Here is a 23,077-nt window from a genome sequence, read left to right on the forward strand (position 1 = left end):
GAGGGAATCCCCACCAAACCAACAGGAGATGTCTCAGAACAAACCTTACAGGCCAGAAATGAACAAGGTGATATAGTAAAAGTGATTAAAGGGAAAAAAAAAACCCAGCAACTGTCAGCCAAGAATGCTATTTCCAGCAAAGCTAGCCTTCAAAAATAAAGGAGAAATAAAGTTTTGCCAGAGAAGTAATAACTGGGGGAATTCATCCCCACTACTTGACCCTACAAGATAAAAGAGAGCCCATTTATATGGAAGAAACAGGACAATATCTACCATTATAAATACAAATGAAAGTGTAAAATTCACTGGTAGAGCAGACACACAAATGAGAAAGAGAAAGGAAACAAATGTTATTGCTACAGAAAACCACCAAATCATAGAGGTAAGCAATAAAAAAAAAAAAAACAGAGAAAAGGAACAAAGGATATACAAGGCAATCAGAAAACAATTAACAAAACGACGGAAGTCCTAACTTCTCAATAACAACCTTGAATCTAATGTGCCAGTTAAAAGATATAGACTGGCTAAACGGATTTTTTTTTAACTTTAAGTTCTGGGATACATGTGCAAAACGTGCAGGTTTGTTACATAGGTATACATGTGCCATGGTGGTTTGCTGCACCCATCAACCCATCATCTAGGTTTTAAGCCCCACATGCATTAGGCATTTGTCCTAATGCTCTCCCTCCCCTTGCCCCTCAATCCACAAAAGGCCCTGGTGTGTGATATTCCCCTCCCTATGCCCATGTGTTCTCACTGTTCAACTCCTACTTATGGGTGAGAACATGCAGTGTTTGGTTTTCTGTTCCCATGTTAGATCATACAGACAATGATGGTTTCCAGCTTCATCCAAGTCTCTGCAAAGGACATGAACTCAGTTCTTTATGGCTGCATAGTATTCCATGATCTATATGTGCCACATTTTCTTTTTCCAATCTATCATTGATGGCCATTTGGGTTGGTTCCAAGTCTTTGCTATTGTAAATAGTGCTGCAATAAACATGAGTGTGCATGTGTCTTTATAGTAGAATGATTTAATCCTTTGGGTATATACCCAGTAGTGGGATTGCTGGGTCAAATGGTATTTCTATTTCTGGATACTTGAGGAATCACCACACTGTGTTCCACAATGGTTGAACTAATTTACATTGGTGAAAGTGTTCCTATTTCTCCACAACCTCACCAGCAACTGTTGTTTCCTCACTTTTTAATAATTACCATTCTAACTGGTGTGAGATGATATCTCTTGTGGTTTTGATTTGCATTTCTCTAATGACGAGTGATGATGAACTTTTTTAAAAAATATGTTTCTTGGCCACATAAAGGTTTTCTTCTGAGAAGTGTCTGTTCATATCCTTCACCTTCTTTTTGATGGAGTTGCTTTTCTCTTATAAATTAGTTTAAGTTCCTTGTACATTCTGGATATTAGACCTTTGCCAGATGGGTGGGTTGCAAAATTTTCCTCCCATTCTATCGGTTGCCTGTTCACTCTGATGATAGTTTCTTTTGCTGTACAGAAGCTCTTTAGTTTGATTAAATCCCATTTGTCAATTTTGGCTTTTGCTGCATTGCTTTTGATGTTTCAGTCAGGAAGTCTTTGTTCATGCCTACATTCTGGATGGTATTGCCTAGGTTTTCTTCTAGGGTTTTTACAGTTTTGGGTTTTACATTTAAGTCTTTAATCCATCTTTTGTCAATTTTTGCATAAGGTATAAAGAAGGAGTCCAGTTTCTGCTTTCTGCCAGTTTTCCCAGCAACATTTATTAAATAGGAAATCCTTTCCCCATTGCTTGTTTTGTCAGGTTTGTTGAAGATCAGATGGTTGTAGACATGTGATGTTATTTCTGAGGTCTCTGTTCTGTTCCATTGGTCTATATATCTGTTTTGGTACCAGTATAGTGCTGTTTTGTTTACTGCAGCCTTGTAGTATAGTCTGAAGTCGGGTAGCGTGATGCCTTCAGCTTTGTTCTTTTTGCTTAGGATTGTCTTGGCTATGCAGGCTCTTTTTTGGTTCAATATGAAATTTTAAATTCTTTTTTCTAATTCTGCAATGAAAGTCTATGATAGCTTGATGGGAATGCTTTTGAATCTATAGATTACTTTGGGCAGTATGGCCATTTTCTTGATATTGATTCTTCCAATCCATTAGCATAGAATGTTTTTCCATCTGTTTGTATCTTCTCTTATTCCTTGAGTAGTAGTTTACAGTTCACCTTAAAGAGGCCCTTCACTTCTTCAAGGTGTAAGTTGTATTCCTAGGTATTTTATTCTCTTTGTAGCAATTGTGAATGGGAGTTCACTCATGATTTGGCTCTCTGCCTGTCTATTGTTGGTGTATAGAAAGGCTTGCGGTTTCTGCACATTGTTTTTGTATCCTGAGACTTTGCTGAAGTTGCTTATCAAGTTAAGGAGTTTTTGGCTGAGACAATGGGATTTTCTAAATATACAATCATGTCACCTGCAGAGACCATTTGACTTCCTCTCTTCCTATTTGAATACCCTTTTATTTCTTTCTCTTGCCTAATTGCCCTAGGCAGAACTTCCAATGCTATGTTAAATAGGAGGGGTGAGAGAGGGCATCCTTGTCTTGTGCCAGTTTTCAAAGGGAATTCTTCCAGCTTTTGCCCATTCAGTATGACACTGGCTATGGGTTTGTCATAAATAGCTCTTACTCTTTTGGTATATGTTCCATTAATACCTACAATGTTGAGAGTTTTTAGCATAAAGGGATGTTGAATTTTATCAAAGGCCTTTTCTACATCTATTGAGATAATCATGTGGTTTTTGTCATTGGTTCTGTTTATGTGATGGATTATGTTTGTTGATTTGCTTATGTTGAACCAACATAAGCAACCAACCACAAGCCTTTCTATACTTGTATCCCAGGGATGAAGTTCAACTTGGTGGTGGTGGATAAGCTTTTTGATGTGCTGCTGGATTTGGTTTGATAGTATTTTATTGAGGATTTTCACATCGATGTTCATCAAGGACATTGGCCTGAAATTTTCTTTTTCTGTTTTGCTTCTGCAAGGTTTTCATAACAGGATGATGCTGGCCTTGTAAAATGAGTTAGGGAAAGTCCCTCTTTTTCTACTGTTTGGAATAGTTTCAGAAGGAATGGTGCCAGCTCCTCTTTGTTCCTCTGGTAGAATTCAGCTGTGAATCCATCTGGTCCTAGGCTTTTTCTGGTTAGCAGGCTATTAATTACTGCCTCAATTCCAGAACTTGTTATTGGTCTATTCAGGGATTTGACTTCTTCCTGGTTTAGTCTTGGGAGGGTGTATGTGTCCAGGAATTTATTTCTTTCTTCTAGATTTTCTAGTTTATTTGTGTAAAGGTGTTTACAGTAATCTCTCATGGTAGTTTGTATTTTTGTGGGATCAGTGTTAATATCCCCTTTATTATTTTTTATTGTGTCTACTTGATTCTTTTTTCTTTTCTTCAGTGTGGAAATATCAAAAAACCAAGAATAGAACTACCATATAATCTAGCAATGCTACTACTGGGTATTTATTCTAAAGGAAAAAAATTGCTTTGGCCTAGGAGGTTGAGGTGACAGTGAGTCATCTTCATGCCACTGCACTCCAGCCTGTGTGACAGTGGAGATCAGGTCTTAAACACACACATACACACAAGAGGAAATTCGTATATCAAAGGGATAACTGCATCCCCATGTTTACTGCAGCACTATTTTCAATAGCAAAGATATGGAATCAACCTAAGTGACCATCAACAGACAAATCGATAAAGAAAATTTGTATCCATGGAATACTATGCAGCCATAAAAAAGGATGAGTTGATATCCTTCTCAGGAACGTGGATGAAACTGGAAACCATCATTCTCAGCAAACTAACACAAGAACAGAAAACCAAACACTGCATGTTCTCACTCATAAGTGGGAGTCGAACAATGAGAACACATGGACATAGAGAGGGGAACATCACACACCAGGGCCTCTTGGGGGGTGGGGTTAAGAGTGGAATAGCATTAGGAGAAATACTTAATGTAGATGATGAGGTGATAGACGTAACAAACCACCATGGCACACGTATAACTATGTAACTAACCTGTGCATTCTGCACATGTACCCCAGAACCTAAAGTATAACTAAAAAAGGAAAAGAAAATGTGTATATCTACACAATGGAATATTATCCAGCCATTTAAAAAAAATAAAATATTGTAATTCATGGTCAATGGATGAGCTTGGAGAGCATAATGTTAAATGAAATGTCGGGCACAGGAAGGTATGCACCACACGTTCTCACTGATATGTGGGAGTTAATAAAAAGTGTAGGTTCATGCAAGTGGAGAGTAGAATTGTGAGTATCAGGGGTTGGGTACGGTAATGAGGAGTGGGAGATAAGGAGGGTCTGGTTAATGGGTACAAAATTCCAGCTAGAGAAAGTTCTAGGGTTCTATATTGCTGTAGGGTGACTACGGTTAACAAAAATTTATTGTATCTTTTCGAATAGGTAGAAGAAAGGAATTTGAAAGTTCATGATACAAATAAATGATAAATGTTTGAGATGATGGATATGCTAATTACCCTGATTTGATCCTTACACACTGTGTACACGTATTGAAATATTTTTCTGTATCCTATAAATGTGTACAATTATTATGTATAAAATTGAAAAAGAATCAAACCCAAGCTTTCCTGGTTCAAGATTATTTATCTTTTCAGCATGTCAGGAGGGTGCCCTATTATCAAAAGCATTATTTATATAACAACTCTTTAAAAAAAATAACTTCTCCCTCATCAATTTAAAAGATATAAGCATTTCATTTTATACACTTTCTAGGAATTTGTACCTTAAAAGCACTGGGGTGAAGTTTATTTTCTGGGTGACAGGGGAAATGGATAGAACAGAGGTAGAGAAAGACATAACCTTGTGTTCGCCAGGAAGCTGAGACATGAGGATCCTGAGGTCTTCATATTGAGTCCTTCTTCTAAAATTTTGGAGCTGTGCAATCTTCAGCAAGTTAGTAAACCTCTCTGAATCTCAGCTGTCCTCCTTTGTAAACTGGAGTTAATAATAGATATTCACCGCGTGTAATACACATCACTGTTCAAAGTGCTTGATTAGATAAATTAGGTCTTGCTTGGCACATAGAGAAGCAAGCACACTGTGATTTTCAGCCATTATCTCTGTATTCATCAATCGTAAGATGTATTTTTTTCACATTTTAACATTTCTTCAGTGCATCTGACTGCCTATGGCATCTGTGTCAAATTTTAATGTGTCATTGTGTCAAATTTTAATGATGCATCTTACAATCAGTGAAGTCTTGATTTGATGGATTGTGGTCTTGTAATTATCAGTACTATTATTACCAAAGAGATCTGGCCATAAAATAATAATGAGACTGCTTCCACAAGCTGTAGACAATAAGCACCTTATTATTCTATAATAGCATGGCACAAATTTCCTGCTGGAAGACTCTCCTGGGGGCCTCCACGATATGGCTAAGATGGATGAATATTGCTGTCTGGTAGTAATGGACTTTCTGTAGATCTGTCTTATGTTAAGCAAGCTCAAGATGTAAAAATCCAGATTTCTGTTTTAAAAATTAATTAGAAGGTGATACTTTAAAATAGAAGAGCTTCACAAAAGTACCCATTTGGAGCAGTATTTCTCAATATTTCTTTCCTCATTCCCTCCCTCCCCAATAACAACGTTTTCTAGACATTTGTGCCCTAATCACTCCCCCAATGAAATTTTAATATTGAAGACATACTGTACACCTATTTGTGTTTTGTTTGTATATTTTTCTTGATACATGAAATGACATATAAAAGATGTATATAAGAGTACCATTTGTTGCACACACCCTCTCCTTCAAATTTTCACCCCGTTGAGTTCAATATCTCCTCTTTGAAGCTGCATACATTAGAAACAAGATCTTAAAGGACATTTAAAATAGTATATGACTTTGGAAATTTTTATTTGCACTCAATTTTCCTAGGACACATCAACTACAGATAGGAAGGCATACAAGTATCAGATAAAATGTCACCGTGGGGTGTCCACTCCATGTTGATTACAAGCTTATGTCTGTCTGGTTGTTTTTTAGACCATGCTACCATGGTCTAAAAAGAAGGAACATTTATAATTTCTATAATGGGAGAAAACTAGTCTCAAAGTTAAGTTGACTTTTAAAAATGCGCCTAAGTGTTATTCGATCACAGCATTTCATTTATTAACATTATTTCTACAATGGCTCCCCAATATTTGTTCTTTTCTCACATTGTTATTTCTTTAATACTAGAAATCAACATCCTGATCAACAGTTTCCACAAATATTCTCTACAGTTGAAACCCAAAGGAAGGATTCTCCATATCCCACATCTTAAGGACCACGGCCAGAAGAAAGTTCTCTGGCCCTCAACCTGCCTCCAGGCCCTGGGCCTTAGAGGAAGGACTCTCAAAGCAGCACAAAAAGCTGCTTCCTGTTTCCCACTTGCCACTTCCTGCTTCTGGCTTCCCACTTCCTGCTTTCTGCTTCTGGCTTTGGCTGAGCATCCGAAGGAGCAAGAATGATGGGTTCCTAGGCTGCATGCCTCTGCCTCAGAGTGGATGGGGGAAAACCCAGCAGGGGCTCGGTCCAGAAGATGAGCAGAGGTACTCAGGGTGCCAAGCTCACAGCAGCATCCCCACCCTACCCCACTGCTCAGGAGATAGGCAGTTTAGTTTGATGTTTGAAATATCATTTAAAGAGGCCTTCCACTCCACTATAGGGTAAATAGCCTAAAATGTTAAAAATAAAACAAACATCTTTTTTTTTTTTTTGAGAATTTTCACATGAGTTTTAGCTTAGTACAAGGACTCTGGAAGACTCTGGAGCATTCACCATAGCTATCATCTGTGTCTTTTAAAGCCTTAGAAAAAACAAGGGACCTGCTTAGAGCCTTTTCTCCTTTCTGGGGCTTGAGGGCCTTGTGTCACCCATGGAAGGACTATTCTACTGTGACCATGTTTACTGTGTTATGTACCTCAAACCTGGCTACCTCCATGCCTCACTGAAGCAAGCAGGGCCAGGGCTGTCCTTGACAATCCTTTTTCCTCGTGCAATGCTGTGCTGGGCTCTCTGACTTGCGAGAAGATTGGCCAACTTCAAGGTTCCCAAGGATGCAAACTGTTGAGGCTCCAGAAAAATGTGCCATCTTTATTCCTTGCTAGAGGGTCCTCAGCCTGGAACTCCAATCCTGATTTTCTTTCTAACCATAATAAATGATAGCAGCTCTTTTCTCATTTTGGTAAGTAAAGAAGAGCCAAGATAAAGAGAGCTGAAGTGGGAGAAAGGGCATTGGCGAGGAGATGAAAGAGCAAAGAAAGAGAAACCAAGGCCATCTTGCTCAACTGCACAACTTCTCCAGGGCTCTGCTTTGCTCCTGTTGACTCTCACAAACAGAGATGGTGGCAAGGAGATCATTTCATATCAGATGTCCAGAATCATGCATGGTTCAGGGAGAACACTGGCAAAAAGTGCTTGTAATTTTAAGTTGGTTGATTGTGTATTTAATACTTTTAATGCACAATTGGGGTAAACTCAAAATCTACTTTGCAAAATCTCACCTTGCAAATGAAGGGAGATGATGCTGGTAACCTGGTACTGATGTCGAGGTGTGTCAGGGAACAGCCACTGCTCATGAAATATAAAGCAGAAGACGGAGTGTTTAGCACTAGAAGTCTAGCAGGAAGGAGGCATGCACACGCACACACATGCACACGCACACGTACACACATCCCTCATCCTGTTTTATTTCTATCCTTGCAGCTATCATAACATGAATGTACTTCAATGATTTATTGATTGATTGATTTGTCTGTCACCTGTTGACTCACCATCAGAATGTCCCTGAGTGCAGGAACCTTGTCTGTCATGTTAAACTCCAGGGGCTCCAGGACCTAGAGCAATGCCTGAAACCAGCACTCCATCCCTATTTGTGATGAAGGGAAGGAGAGTTCTGTAGCCCGGCTCTTATCCCATAACAGATGCAAAGACTACCCAGGCCATTCTGGCAGTGCATCTTTTTGGCAGATGTCGATCTCCTCAAAAGTTTAGCAGGCCAAGTGTAAAACCAAGGATTTGAGAAAACAATCATCTCTTCAATTCTAAAATAATGGAAAGAACAACTATAAAAACTACAGTAAGGCAGCAAAATGCAGAAGAGAAAGGTCCTTCCTGGCTTCAGATTTCAGATACACTAGAGACTGGCAAAGTCACCGAAGGGAGGAACAAAACACACACACCAACACCAAGACCCTGCCGCTGAAGGGGCAGGTGTGCACGCTTGCCGTAAGAAACTAAATAAGGAGCACTTTGGTGTTGACACACCCAGGAAAGCTGACAGCTCTGGAAGGGTCCCAACAGTAGGCCTTCACTCTTTTTGGAACTCCAGGATTTACTCATCTCAGCTGATAACTTTGCCTTGCTTAATAGTGGGAATGTGTTCTTCAAGTTGAAACCAACGGTGCATAGAGTCCCAGCATACCGTGTTTCATTAGCTTGTATTCCGATCTACTTCAGTGGAAGAAGCAAGAAACTGTGTGTGACCTGGTTTCGTAGGACACCATGCACACAAGCTGCTGGAGCTTTGTTTACTAGCATGAACTATTCCAGTACATTTGCAGCAGGGTGGTGTTCAACCCCAGTCCCCGCCTGCACTGAGGACAACACCCTAAGAGTCTCATCAGTCAACTGTAGGGCTTCCAGAGGAGGGGCCACCATGGTCAGAGGACTCGGGAGATGTCTCCTGAGGACAGGACAGGGATGTGTTCTCTGGAAAAATGAAGTTTTCAAAGAGCCTGGGAACCCTCTACAAGCATCTGTTGCGAGGAAGGAATGTAGTCACTGTCTTAAAAAGGACAAAAAAGTTAGACCAATACCACAGGGCAGGAAATATAATGCAAAGGGGACTCGTGTAGCAAGTGGCCTGCTCTGACAGTTGAAATGCACAGCAGTGAAAAGCAGGGTTTCTGGAATAATCCTGACCCGGACTGTAGCCCCACCCTGGTAGGTGAAGGTTTTGTTAGGTGAAGAAGGCCTGTCATATGGGTTGAATTGTATCCCCCTCCTCAAAAACATATGTGTTATAGTCCTGACTCCCAGCTGATTTGGAAATGGGAGACACACCTTCCTTTCTCACGCCTTGCTCCGTGTGAAATGGACGTAATCAAACGTAAAATTGGTCATTGAAGAGGGAGCCCCATCCAATAGGACTGGTGTCTTTATTTAAAAAGGAAATTTGGACACAGATATGCATCTAGGGACAAGACTATGAATAGACACAGGAAGAAGATGGCCATCTACAAGCCAAGAAGAGAGGTCTGGAGCACCCCTCAGAAGGAAGCACTCCTGCCAAGGCCTTGACCTGGGCCTTCCAAACTCCAGGACTGCGGGGCAATCCATTTCTGCTGCTTAAGCTACCCGGTCTTGCTGCTGAGTTACGGCAGCCACAGCAACCAGCACAGGTCCCACTCGCCAAACACGTGGTGCCTCTTGCAAGGGGTGGAGCTCATCTGGGTGATTCTAAGGGCAACTCAGTACTAAACTAGAATCTTTCAAAACTGGATTCCTGCTCCCAGTCAGCAGAGACTCTTACTGAGTTAGGTACAGCAAGGGAAGAGTTGGCTTAGTGCTGCTGGATGGGCATACCTAGAAGCCTTTCCTAGTTCTGCATGCTGTCTACATGGAGCAAGGCATGAGAAAGGAAGGCATGTGCAGGTGTGTCCCTGCATGTTGGTGTGTTGTTCTAAGCATTTTCCCATGTTTAGAAAATGTAGTCATGTTTGGCCGGGCACGGTGTGGGGAGGCCAAGGTGGGTGGATCACGGGGTCAGAAGATCAAGACCATCCTGGCCAGCATGGTGAAACCCCGTCTCTACTAAAATACAAAAAATTAGCTGGGCTTGGTGGCACATGCCTACAGTCCCAGGTACTCAGCAGGCTGAGGTAGGGGAATCGCTGGAACCTGGGAGGCGGAGGTTGCAGTGAGCTGAGATTGTGCCACTGCACTCCAGCCTGGTGACAGAGTAAGACTCTGTCTCAAAAAAAAAAAAAAATGTACAGTCATGTCAATATTCAATGTAGGTAAATGAGAGAAGAGAGATCATGAATATATGTTGGATTTATTTGTCTTTATCAAAACTGGCCTGCAGCTGGACTCAGGCAGGAACACTGACAGCCAAGTCCTGCCTCCCTCTGTCCCTGCAACTCTAGCCGATCCCACAGAGTATCCCTGCCTCAGCTGGCCACCCACGCAGGGCCTGAAGGGCAGCAGGAGCCAGCAGGATCCCAGCTGGGCCAATGTTGGCACAGCTGCCGCTGGTTCAGCACCCAGCTCCTCACGGCCCCTGGGCCAGTCTGCTACCAGCATTAGCAGCTGCTGGAGCATGAGGGTCGCTCTACAGACTGAAAAAGTCTTGTTTCAGGCCACGGGCTGACAGCTCCCAGGACTTGCCCTTCCATTCCTTCCTTTACACTGCATCTCAGATGTCCCAAAACTGGAACTTAACCTGGGCTGTGTTCTGCATGCAGGTCTTTTCCTCTTTAAGGAAAAAGAGAGTAACAGTGGGCAAGAGGCAGCAGCCTCTGGTGGCAGCATCACAACTGAGCCCAGCCAAGAAGGACACAACGACATTCATGCTTTTCTAGTGCCTTTCAGCAGAATCCGTAAATCAGACCCATTCACGGCCACCTGGGAAAACACCGGGAGCTGTTTGTAATCACAGCACACGAACGCAACGCCATCAGTCAATGTCTTCCCCTCAACTGTGATCAAAAGCTAATTTAAAGAGATTTAACTTTAAAAAGGAACATTGATGCCATTTTCATAAATCAATGAGCTAAATATTAGTCCTCATAAGTGTTATAAAATCAGTTAATGATCCTTTCTGCTGTAAGCACAATTCTTAATCATTAGCGCCATTACATACAGCTTCTCTTGAAATGCCTCAACCAATACATCACAAGACACAGCACTCACTTTCTAAGCAATCACATGAAAGAATAAGGAGATATCAGTAATTCAAAACTGCTGTAGGCTTCTGACTTCCTAGTAGGCAATCGTCCCCTAGAAACTATAGATCATGTGATGTTCTATAGCATGCATTAGAATCACCAGGAGGGCTTATTAAAACACGGATTGCTGGGGCCTAGCCCAGAGTTTCAGATTTAGTAGATCTATGGTAGGGTAAGAACTTGGATTTCTTTATAACCTTTCAGTGCTGCAGATGCAGCTGCTCCAGGGACGACACTGAGAACCCCTGTTCAAGAGAAGGGGCCTGCAAGGGTCAAATTAATACTCTGCTTTCCAGCCCACGCCACCTCTGTTGCAACTACTCGGTTCTGCTCCTGTAGCACAAAAGCAGCCACAGACAATACTTAGGTGAGTGACGGGGCTGTGTTCCAGCAGAACATTATTTACAAAACTCGGCGGCGGACTGGACTTGTCCTTTAGCTACAGTTTACTGACACCTGCTAGAGAGAATGAAGGACTGTATTCAAAAGACTTGCCCTGCCTCTCTGGCACGAGTAACTGAAAGGGATAAAGCGTATGCAAGCCAGCCTCTCCCTACCCCACATTTCTTCCTGAAGGACCTTGCCTGCACATGACATAAAGTACAAACGCCATGGCGCCTGACTTTAAAATGTGTTCCAAGAAACTCTCCAGAAACAACACAGCATATTAATATTGGAAAGCTTTAGAAGCTGAGGCATTATTCCGCGTTTCAGTCTGTTTTAGAGGATACCAAAAACCTACCTCTGTCACTGGTCACCATGTACTGTGTCAGTCTGCACTGGACTAGAGTATAAGCTCTGAGAGAGCTGAAACTTTATGTTCACTTTCTAGAAAAGTGCCTGGCAAAAGGAAGGTGATTGAAAATACTTTGCTGAATACAAGAAAGTCTATGAAAGCAACAAATCCCTTCCTGGACTTGAGATTTCTAGATTTACCTTCAGAGCCCGGTAGCCAACTGTGCCTCCCTCCTCTCCATCCCTACAACCCTTGGACTGCAGGAACAGAAAAGAGACTCCAGAAGAGAGGCTCAGGGTCAAGGTATGTCTACCAGGACCACCGCATGTGGGCTGATGATAAGGACAGAGTTCCTTTCAGTCTCTCAGCTCCTGTACTTTGCTGCTTGGAACCTCCAGGACCACTCAGCTCTCCAGACACCTAAGTAAAAGTTGGAAGTGGAGACAAACACCAGGGAACTGAGATCAAACAAAGCAGAAAGCATAGGGCTGTTGAAGGAAAGAACTGGCTCCATGGGGCAGACAGACTTTAGCATCAGAATGGCCAGCGAGGTAGGTGGGAGTGAAAGGAGGTAGAAAGCAAGACTTGCCGTTGTGTAATGAATTCATTAGAGTGGAAGCAACCTGTGTCCACGACAGAGGAATAAAGAAAATGTGACATATGTGCACAATGGAATACTATTCAGCCAAATGTTGCATGACTCCACTTACATGAGCAAGCCAAGATACTCAAGCTCACAGAAACAGAGTAACACGGTGCTTTTCAAAGGCTGGGGGAGGGGAAGACATAGCTCTTGATATATCTTATGATTTGCGAGGTGAATACATTCTAGAGTTCCACTACATAGCATCGTGCCTGTAGTTAGCAATACGGTATTATTCACTTAAAGATTTGTTAAGACGGTAGATGTCACATTAAGTGTTCTTGCCACAACAATAAAGAAAAAGCCATTAGAGGCTCTGCTTTTTATTTACGTGCAGTTTGCAAGTTAGAAAGGAGAAAAACTAGAACTGAGGTCTGAAACTCTGATTAGCAAGAGAATTTATGTAAGATCTAATCTGTGGTGATGAACTTAATTAGTACAAGGTCATTTTGCAGCTTAAGTCTTTAATAGTATGCACAATTTATGAGCACTGTTCCCTATAAGCGGAAGGTTTACGAACAGATGCAATTCTCTTACATGTGCTTTGCAACTTAGCGTTACACAAGGTATGAGGTTAAGGGGTTACATTCCCAACGGGTAAAGATGGGCTCTGGGGTAAAACACCGGATAATAGGAGTGCCCTCATCTCTTGAAATCAAGTTTCAGAAAAACCTGGCAGGAGGATCAGTAACTTATGATAGATAACAGAGCATACTCAAATGTGATATGCTGTGAGACCATCCCTCCTGCTTGTCAGTGGACAGGGCTGCTTGGTCAGCTCACTAAGGTGTAAATGTTCTCTCCACGTCCTCTTACACTCAGGAAGGTCACGTACAGCGTAGCACCTGAATCAAAGTAGGTTCTGGCCCAAGAATATTGCATGCTCTCTGCATCAGGTCTGGAATGGAGATCCAGGAGAGAAAAAAGTCATAGCTGAGCATGGCAGTCAGGGTGCTCCAGAGAAACAGAACCAATATGGTATGGGGTGTGTGTGTGTGTGTGTGTGTGTGTGTGTGTGACAGAGAGACAGAGAGAGAGAGAGAGAGAGGGCACCTGATTGGACGAGGCTCACCCACATTATAACGAGTGCTCTACTTTACTCAAAGTTCACCGATTTCAATGTCAATTTCATCTTTAAAAAGACTTCACAGATACATCTAGGATAATGTTTGACCCAAATACCTGTGCCCTGTAGCCCATCCAAGCTGACACATGAAATGAATCATCACGTTGAGTCACCCCCCAGCAGCATCCTGGAGAGAGATCATTTATTGGTGTTTCCAGAGCTTCCCTAGTTTTCTTTCTTTCTGAGGCTGCCAGCGTCCTCTCCTTAATTCTGTGAGCCCTTCCAGTATCCTGTAAATATCCCAATAAGAACTCTGAGTTGGTTTCTTATTCTGAAACAGTAAGTGAAGGGAAAAGAAAAGGAGAATAACAACATTCTTAAGGGTCAGAGGAACCGTAAATAGCCAAACCCAAACTAAGCCTGACCCAGCACGTGATTCCCCAATATTTGTGCTGAGCGATGTCATGTCAACCTATACCTGTGCCACAACCTTGCCTGGAATGCTAAGTGTAGCTTTTCTTTACCCAAATGCCCTGTGGTTCTTTGTTAAGGCCATGAATAGTCATGTTGTAAGTCTCCAGCGAGCTACTGAAATTGTATATTTTCTTTTATTTTTTCCAGGGCCAAGGGCAGTTTATTAATTTGTGTCAGTGAAAAGCTTGTGAATGGTGCCCCAGAGGGTCTCTCCAAGCCTGAAGGATGGCTTTGGGATTTGTTCTTATCTGGATTAATACCAATCATATTTCCCAAGCTCGGACCTTTTCTAAAATTGAGCAAGAACAGAACTGGCTTTTCTGCAAACACACTGAGGACGAGGATCCGACAGAAGTCATTATTTACAACCCTCTCCAGCCTGCAAAGTCACACACAGATACTTCACCCCAAATGGAATCATTAATCAATTACAGGAAATCACTTGCTGGGAAGAAAGATGGTCTAAAAAGAAAACCAAGTAATTTCAGCAGAAAAAATAGGCTCTAAATTTCTTAAGGAAATTACTTGCCATCTCTAACCCCAGAACAGTGAGAGCGAATAAAGCTGAGATGGCAAGAGCCCAGAGGGATCTTCCAGGCTCAGGCCCGGGCATAGGCTTGTTAATATAGACTCTTGGCAATTATTGGGAAACTTTAAGGTTATCACACCAAAACTTTAGCCCACATTCATATTGAGTCCTATTATAGAGCTGAACTCACCAATAAATTAACTTAAATCTAATAAAATGGCCACACTTAAAAACCCTTTCTATCACGAGGTGATCAGGTTAACCTCTTCAATGATTAGTCATATTAATAACATGTACCCTTAACATAATGTGATTTTTAAAAAAAAAGTCGCTATGGTCTTTCTTCCAAAAACCTGTAAATTCTGGTTTTAACTATGAGAAAAACATTCAACACAAATTAACGGACAATTTATAAAATAAGATAGTTAAAAAGAACCCTTGTCTATTTTTGTCTGGAAGCCTGGAGGGACATACGATAGAATGTTACAAGTGGTCAACTCTACATGCGCATATGATTGTTAAGAAGTGGTGACTTGCTTTTTCCTTTGGATGTTAATCTGTTATACAGGTTTTCCGAAGTGGATTATTATTATTTTGAGATGGAGTCTTGCTTTGTCACCAGCTGGAGTGCAGTAGTGCGATCTCGGCTCACTGCCACCTTCTACCACCTCAGCCTCCTGAGTAGCTGGGGTTACCGGCACATGCCACCACGCCCAGCTAATTTTTTGTATTTTAGTAGAGACATGGTTTCACTATGTTGGCCAGGATGGTCTTGACCTTCTGACCTTGTGATTCACCCTCCTCCACCTTCCAAAGTGCTGGGTTTACAGGCGTGAGACACTGCACCCAGTCTATTTTTGTATTTTTTTAAAAATATATATATTCATAAAAAGTAATTCTTGAATGTAGTCAAAACATCCATATGGCCAGTGAGAGAAGATACAACACGCTCCTTTGGAGGAAAAAAACCCAGGCCAACAGCCTTTACTTTGAGACCTTTTGCCAATCTTCACTTCAAAAGCTGTGAAAACAACCCTTCTGAAAAATGGTGTCACTAATGCTACCAAAACTCTGAGATTGCCAAAACCACCTTCAGGAGGCAAATGGTACAGCACAAAGGCTGAGTGGTTTCCAGACACTGGGGGCTGCTGCTGTCCCTGGGGAGGACAATGCCCATGCATTCCTCCCATCTGAAGGGGCAGGCCCCACACCCATGAGTCTGTCTGGAAGAGGGGAGCCAAGAGTCCACCCAGTGACCAGGCCCCTGCAGGGGTGACACCTACTCGCCTTGCAGCCCCTGCCTATTGCAAAGCTGACATCCCCACTACCTGCAGGGTGGAGGTGGTTTTCTTAGTTCAAGTCCTTTTTTATTCTTCATCTTAAATTAATAAGCGTCTAAGGAATGAACTAGCATGGCAGTTTTCAAAGTGTAGTCTGGGGACTCCTGGAAGTTCTGTAGATGCATTCGGGGTGTTTGGGAGGTCTAAACTGTTTATGGTCATACTAAAATGTTCTTTGCTGTGTCCCACGCTCATTCTCTCCCCAGTGTACAGTGGAGTTTTTCAGGACCTACAGGAAGGGCAACAGATTGCAGAAGCAAAGCTGGAAGTGCCACTGCCTTCTGTCAGTCAGTCTTAAGGCAGCACCTCCAGACCCTCCGTTGCCTTTCCACATGCCTGACTGCGAGTCAGCCTGGAAGAACTGGGATTTGGAAACTGTGGGCCACTGTCCCTCTTGTCTTCTCTAGTCCTCCCTGTGGAGGCCCACCTCTTGCTGCCTGTCAGCTGGAAGCCTGCCGTCCACACTCCCTATCCACGAGACCTGCCCATTGTCATCTACAAACAAGTGGGAATCTAGATTGTTCTAGAACATTCATCATGTTCTGCTTTGTAATATATGTCTACTTTGCTGTTTCTCTAAAATTGCTGACAAGTTATGTGCTTTGAAGAGATCTGTGTTTAGAGCTTTAAAGTTTACAAAGCATTCTCAACAGGTCATCACAGGTACTTCTTATAAGCCTTCCAGAGAGACACACTGTTGTGCTCCTTCTAGGAGAAGGATGCTGAGACTCTGAGAGGTTGGAGATTTCCCATAAGGTAACTTAGGTAATGTGTGGTCAGGCTGGGGCAAACCTAGGTCTCCAGACTTAGAAGTTCAGTCATTTATAGATTGTACTTCCTCAACTGATCCCACACGAAAAGTCTGAGCAGAGCCTCATGGGCCTGAAAAGGCAGAGGTGACCCCCCTTACCACACTTCTGCTATTTGTTGTCTCACTTAAGATGACATTCTCGCACCTGAAGAGCTTTTTGAAAGGTTTTCATGTATTTCTAAGAGTAACAGGGTAAAACAATTTCCTAGTACCACTAAATTCTGTATAGTTTCTTTTTCAAAGAAAGGTAAAAAAAGTTGCTCTTCAAGTCAAATTTCAAGCTCCCTTGAGATTATTTTATCTTGCTGAAAGCCTCTTTATTCTTGATGTCTTGTCATGTTTATTTTTTATACTTAGAGCAATTCATATAGCTTTGTAAAAAATTTTATACAAGAAGATAAATGCTAAGACACAATATTGAATCCTCAAGTAAGATAGGTGTTATGGCCTCCAATATGGAAATACAATTACAGAATGTGTAAGTAGCTTGCACAAGGTCAAATAATGACTGAGCTCAAGAGTTACACATAAAATTATCCTTACCAGTCCTCATTTCTCCGCTAAAACACGTTTTTCATAAATAACTTACAAAGCATTTGAAATTCCCTAGAAATCAGTATTCAGGGTTGTATTACCCTCATCTTTTTTTGGAGTTTCTGTTTTCTAACTTTTAAATAAAAGTAAGAGGACTGTTATGCCAAGGTTCAGACTGGGTATTGTTTTCTTCGAATACTGTTAACTAAAGTATAACCTCATACGTGACTAAAATTGATCTCCATGCTCTTTACTAGCTGTTGAGTTACTTTTGAAAAATGCCTGAAAGTGTCATTTCATAATAAAATGACACCCACTGAAATCCCAAAAATCCCTCACTTGTGTGTGTGTGAGAGACTGTGTGTTTGCGTGCACGTGTGCACGTGCCTGTGTGTGTCTGTAAAATATATTCTACCATTTTTATTTGACTTTGAGATATGCATATCCTCTTCAAGTATTGTGTGTGTACGTATGTCAAATAAATTACATTAAAATTAATTTAAAGTCGACACTACATAGTATAATAAGAAATATCCCGGATGTTCCCAAGCAACATCCAGGAGGCCAAAGTCAAGGCCCCACATCTGGTGAAGGCCTTGTTGGTTTGCCATCCCATGGTGGACGGTGGAAGGGCAAGAGAACACATGAAAGAAGAGAAAGGAGAGCTGAATTCATCCTTGTGTCAGGAGCCCACCCCTGCGATAGCAGCATAAATCCATTCAGGAGAACGGGGCCCTCACGAGCCAGTCACTTATTAAAGGTTCCACTTCTCAACACCATAGCACTGGGGATTCAGTTTCCAACACACGACTTTTGGGGGCATATTCTAGCCATAGAAGTAGTAAATAAGAATATAAAACTTCTCATCTCTCAGACAACGGCACAAGAAGACAAAAAGTAGAAACCAGCCTGGAATAAGAAAGCAGTATTCATCGAAGTGATTGATATGTGGGATTATTTTAATATGCACTGGGACAATTCGTGTATTTCATGAATGCTGATAAAAAGAAATTCCCTTTGCAGTAATAACAGTGCATTCTCTAGTATATTATGGCTTACAAAACACTTTTAAATGTACAACCGATAAGATAGCAAGAGCTGCATTCTCTTGGGTCTCCTCACTTGGTACTAGCTACCAATGCTCGTACCAAGCTTAGAAAATCCAGCTTCAGATCCAATTTCTCCACCAAAAGGGCAGAGAACTCCCTGACTCAGGATCACGTGGGAGTAAACGGGATGAGAGCTGTACGAGCGTAATCATGTTTAGTCAAAGCCCTGCATTCTCACAGCCTGACTGCAAGAGGCATTAGTGATCACGTCTCTGACTGGCAGATAAGGAAACTGAGGCTCAGAAAGTTTTGGTGAGGTAGCCATGGACACAAAATACATACCCGTTGAAGAGATCGACATTTTCTGTTTCTTCTTCAGATACTTTTTCCAGTGCTTACAGCATTCATATTAAGTGAATTCACCACAATGTGGGATTAGAAAACAGCCTATTTACGGGCAGGTCATCTGAGCTCAAGAGTTCAAGACCAGCTTGGGTAACATGGCCAAACCCCATCTCTATCAGAAATACAAACAATTAGCTGGGTGTGGTGGCATGGGCCTGTAGTCCCAGCTACTTGGGAGGCTGAGGTGGGAAGATCACTTGAGCCTGGAAGGCAGAGGTTGCAGTGAACTGGGATTGTGCCACTGCACTCCAGCCTGGGTGACAAAGTGAGACCCCATCTGAAAAAAAAAAGAGAGAGACAAACACAACAGCCTATTTAGAGAAGAAAAGAAAATGGTTCCCAAAACCCTATTTAGAAGTCAGACAACAGTTGGTGAGGGGAATGGAACTGGGGCTTAGAAAATCCAGCTTTGGTCCCAGGTCATACCCACCAGGGTTGCATCCCACATAAGTCCAACAATCCTTCTCTCCTCCATTGTTTGTTTTTGTTTTGCTTGGTAAATGGGTTAACCTGCCTTACTCCTAGTGTTATTGTGAGATTCAAATAAGATTATTCATCTAACAATTCTCATCCTATCTACTGAGTATGTACGTCTACATAGAAAGCTTCCAGTGGATAATGACTGACATTTATTCTCAGCATCTAGGCCCGGAGGGGCTGGACACTCCCATGCGTGCTTGCACACACGCATGCACACAAGTGTACACACAAAGTATTTACAAGATAAAGCAAATGTCAGAACGATTAGTGGCCATGTGCTATCTACATGCTACATATATTTTTCATCCTCTGTTTAGTCATAACTGGCTACTCTTCATTTAGGTAGCAGTTGTGAGAAATTAAATGTACCTATGTTCTAGAATTATGGGGAGAAAATACCTGTTGAATGCTTCTTCTGTGCCCACCTTGGTTTTAGGTGCCAGGAATACCTAGTGGGCAAGATGGAATAGGTTTCTCCCTTCAGGGAGCTGATGTTCTAGTCAGTGAGGGAAACAATAAGCCAGCAGACAGATAAATGAGGAATTTCAGATGAGGATGAAGTGCTACGAAGACAGTAAAACAACGCGGTATGAGTGGAGTGCCCAGCTTCTTCAGATTTGATGGTCACAGCAGGCCGCATTGAAAAGCTAACTCCAGAATGAGAAGCCAGCCATGCAGGGATCGGGACAGACGGTTCTTGGCGGTGGTGCTGTAAGACTTTCTCCTTACAGGGTCCTTGCCACTTAACCATGAAAGATTAGGCTCACAGACACTTTGAAGGGTGAGGAAAATGGAATTTATTAAGGAAAACCAAGACTCTCAGCAAAGCAAGAGTCCTGCTAGCCAGTTTTCCTCCTCACAGATTGAATCCCAGTTTCCACCCCGGAACAGGAGAGGTCAGGCTCCTCTGCCCTGCAAAGGGCTGGAACTTCTGTAGTTCCACCCCATTCTTCCAGTGTGCAGGCAGCCAGAGTTTCTCTGGGGACCCCTTTATGCGTGGCTGTCTCAGTGGGAGTGGCTAATGCAAAGGCTCAAGGGGAAGAACTGGCTTCTCCCGCTAGAGGAACCTCAGAAAGGCCATTGTGGCCAGAAGAGCCAAGAGGGATGAGCTCACCATTTGGCCGGACCCCCATCATGCAGGGTCTGGTAGGCCATGTGTGCTAGGGGTTGGCTGCCCATGAAGACACCACCCACAGGGCCTTCATTCCATAGAAATCTGTTTTCCACACAACAAAAAAGTCTGGAGGAGTCCACAGCTCTGAAGAGCTTCCATGGACCCTTAAATTACCACATGCCTTTGGCCTTTCTGCTCTGTCACCTTTAGCATGTGATTTTCACACCTTTGATTGCCTCACAGTTGTGACATGATTGTTCTACCCTTCGCCTTCTGTCTGAATTCAAGGTGGTACAACAACGAAGTCACCAGGAGGAAGGGGTGTCCCCGTATTAAGAATGCAAATTTCCCCCAAAATCCCCCCAGCAGATTTCTATGATCGGAGTCACTTGGCCACCCCTAACTACAAGGGAAGCTGAAAAATATGTTTGTTTTTTTCTGCAAAGTTCACTACCTTCTTAACAGTATTTCCTTCAGTAGGAATGCTACCGGGTAGATGGATTATTCCACACTGTAGTGAGTAGCTTGTATTCTATTCTAGAGGGGAAGCTATTTTGTGGGTAGGTGGGAGAATCAAGAGTTCTTTGAACATGTGAAATTAGACTTGGCTGTCAGGCTGTCAGGAGCAGACTGTGTCTGAGTCACGTAGCACCCAAGTATAATATGTTAGTGGCGGTGTATCTGTACAGGTCTGCAGCAACCTCTGTTCTTGCCTCTTCAGAAGAAAGAATTCAACTGAGGGGTGTAAGGCAGAAAGAGAAACCGAGGCAAGCCTTAAAGGAGGAGTGAAAGTTTATTAAAAAGCTTTAGATCAGGAGCAAAAGGAAAGTACAATTGGGAGATGGCCAAGCAGATGACTTTAGCAATCAATGCACGGGTTGACCTCTGACTTAGGGTTTTATATGTTTTGTGTCCCTTGTCCCCTGATTCTTCCCTTGGGGTGGGCTATCCACATGTGCAGTAACTTGCCAGCACTTGGAGCAGTGTGTTTACTGGAGTTGTATACGTGCTCACTTGAGGCTATCTTCCCTTACCAGAATGTTCCTAGAAGGTCATATATCAGTTAAGCTCTCCCATGTTGCCTCTTAGTGTGTGGCAAAGAGATCTTATCAGGAAGCTGCTGATCACTACTTTCAGGATTTTTCTATCTACTGGGAGACTGCCTTTTCCTGGCGCTGACTGCAACATATTATTATTTTAGAGAAACAGTGTAACAACGTCCTGACCATCACCTGATGGTCATAGGACACTCATGGTGGGGGTGGGGAGGGGGAGAGTCCTCTCCTGCCTGTTCAGGCGGACTAGCTACCTACTGTAACAACACCAGTTTCCCACTCAGTACATCCCTGGAGAACAGGTCACAGGAAAGGTACATGTCCCGTCAGGCCTCAAGGCAGTGCAGGGGCCACCAGGCCCCTCTGTAGCTCTGCTCCTTCCTATTGTTGGGGTTCAGGGGAGCCCTTAGCCCCCCTGAGAGGACGTTTCTCCAAGGTTCTTGGCCTCCTGCTCTCTCAAGAATGAGAGAGGGGACCAGGTGCGCTCGCACAGTAAATACGGACCCCAAACAGTGTTGCAGAAAAGTGATTTTGTTTAGGTAGAGAAAGAGAAAAAAAGAAGAGGAAGAGAGAGAACTTCCTGTGGGGGGGGATCCAAACATGGAGTCCAAAGTGGTGTGGAAGAAGGGGTCTTTTAACCTGGGAAGAACCCCCACCTTCTCTAAGTCCCCAGGTCAATGAAAGGAATTCCTTAGAACTTCCGATGGAGTGATTGACTTTTGACCTTCCCACACCCACGAAAATTTAAACAGACAGTTAAATCTCCCCTATGGAGAGAGATGGGAGTGGGGGCATGACGCTGGGAAGTTCTTGCCCTTAAAACTGCGCCCCCTTGTGGACCCGGAAAGAGAACACATTCCGTCACTATGAAGGCCTTTTTTTTAAAAAAATCCCAGGGTTCCTTACTAATAGCATTTGTTATGGAGTCTACGATGCTGTCGCTCATAACTTGCAACTTCGTTTAGGTACCACTAAGGGTAAAAACTGCCAATTAAATGAAAGATACAATGAGTTCTTTCATTTTATACTTCCAAGAAGTAGTTCTTTAGGCTTAAGACATGAGTTTGTAACTATATAGCCCGTTTGCACATACATACAAGGGAAATTAATCAGTTAGGTATTCTTAAACCTTCAAGAATGTGAGTGATGTGGTGTCTCTTCAAAGAGTACCACAGTATTAATTTCAGGAGTCTCTTCTAAACTGCTGGCACCCACTTGCAAGTTTTGATGTGAATGCAAGACAATGACAAGCATATCATGGCTGCTGCCTGGCCAACAGTTATCCTATCAGTTATTCTGAAATGCTGAAATTCGGAGTGGGGAATGCAAGAACAACGTATTGTATCGGCATTTCCACGTGTGCCCTGACGCACAAGGAGTTGGGTAGTACTGAGTTAGACAATAAATAGGTAAGCCAAGGTGGTGGTGATGAATCTGGAGTCAGTGGAGGGGCAGAAATAGAGAGATGGGTTTGCAGATTCCACACCCAGAAGCATCTGCATGATAGTTGTCCACATTGGGCTGCATGTGACTCTCTATGGGAAGTCCGGATAGAGAAGAAGGCCAAAGCTGAGCCTTGGGATGCTCAAATGATTATAAATCTAAATGAGGGAGAACCGCAAAGCTGACAGAGTGCCCAGCCAGGGTGGCCAGAGAACTGGAGGGGCAGGCAGTGAGTGATGTGGGACCTTTGGAGCAAAGGAGGAGGGGGACGCCAGCTGCATCAAGTGCTGCTAAGAGCTCAAGGGGAACGAAAGTGGAAAATGACCGTCGGATCTGGCAGCACAGAGATTACAAGTGACTTCCACAAAAGG

Source organism: Callithrix jacchus, chromosome 2 (genome assembly GCF_049354715.1).
Source record: "Callithrix jacchus isolate 240 chromosome 2, calJac240_pri, whole genome shotgun sequence".
In the NCBI taxonomy this organism is placed as follows: Eukaryota; Metazoa; Chordata; class Mammalia; order Primates; family Cebidae; genus Callithrix; species Callithrix jacchus.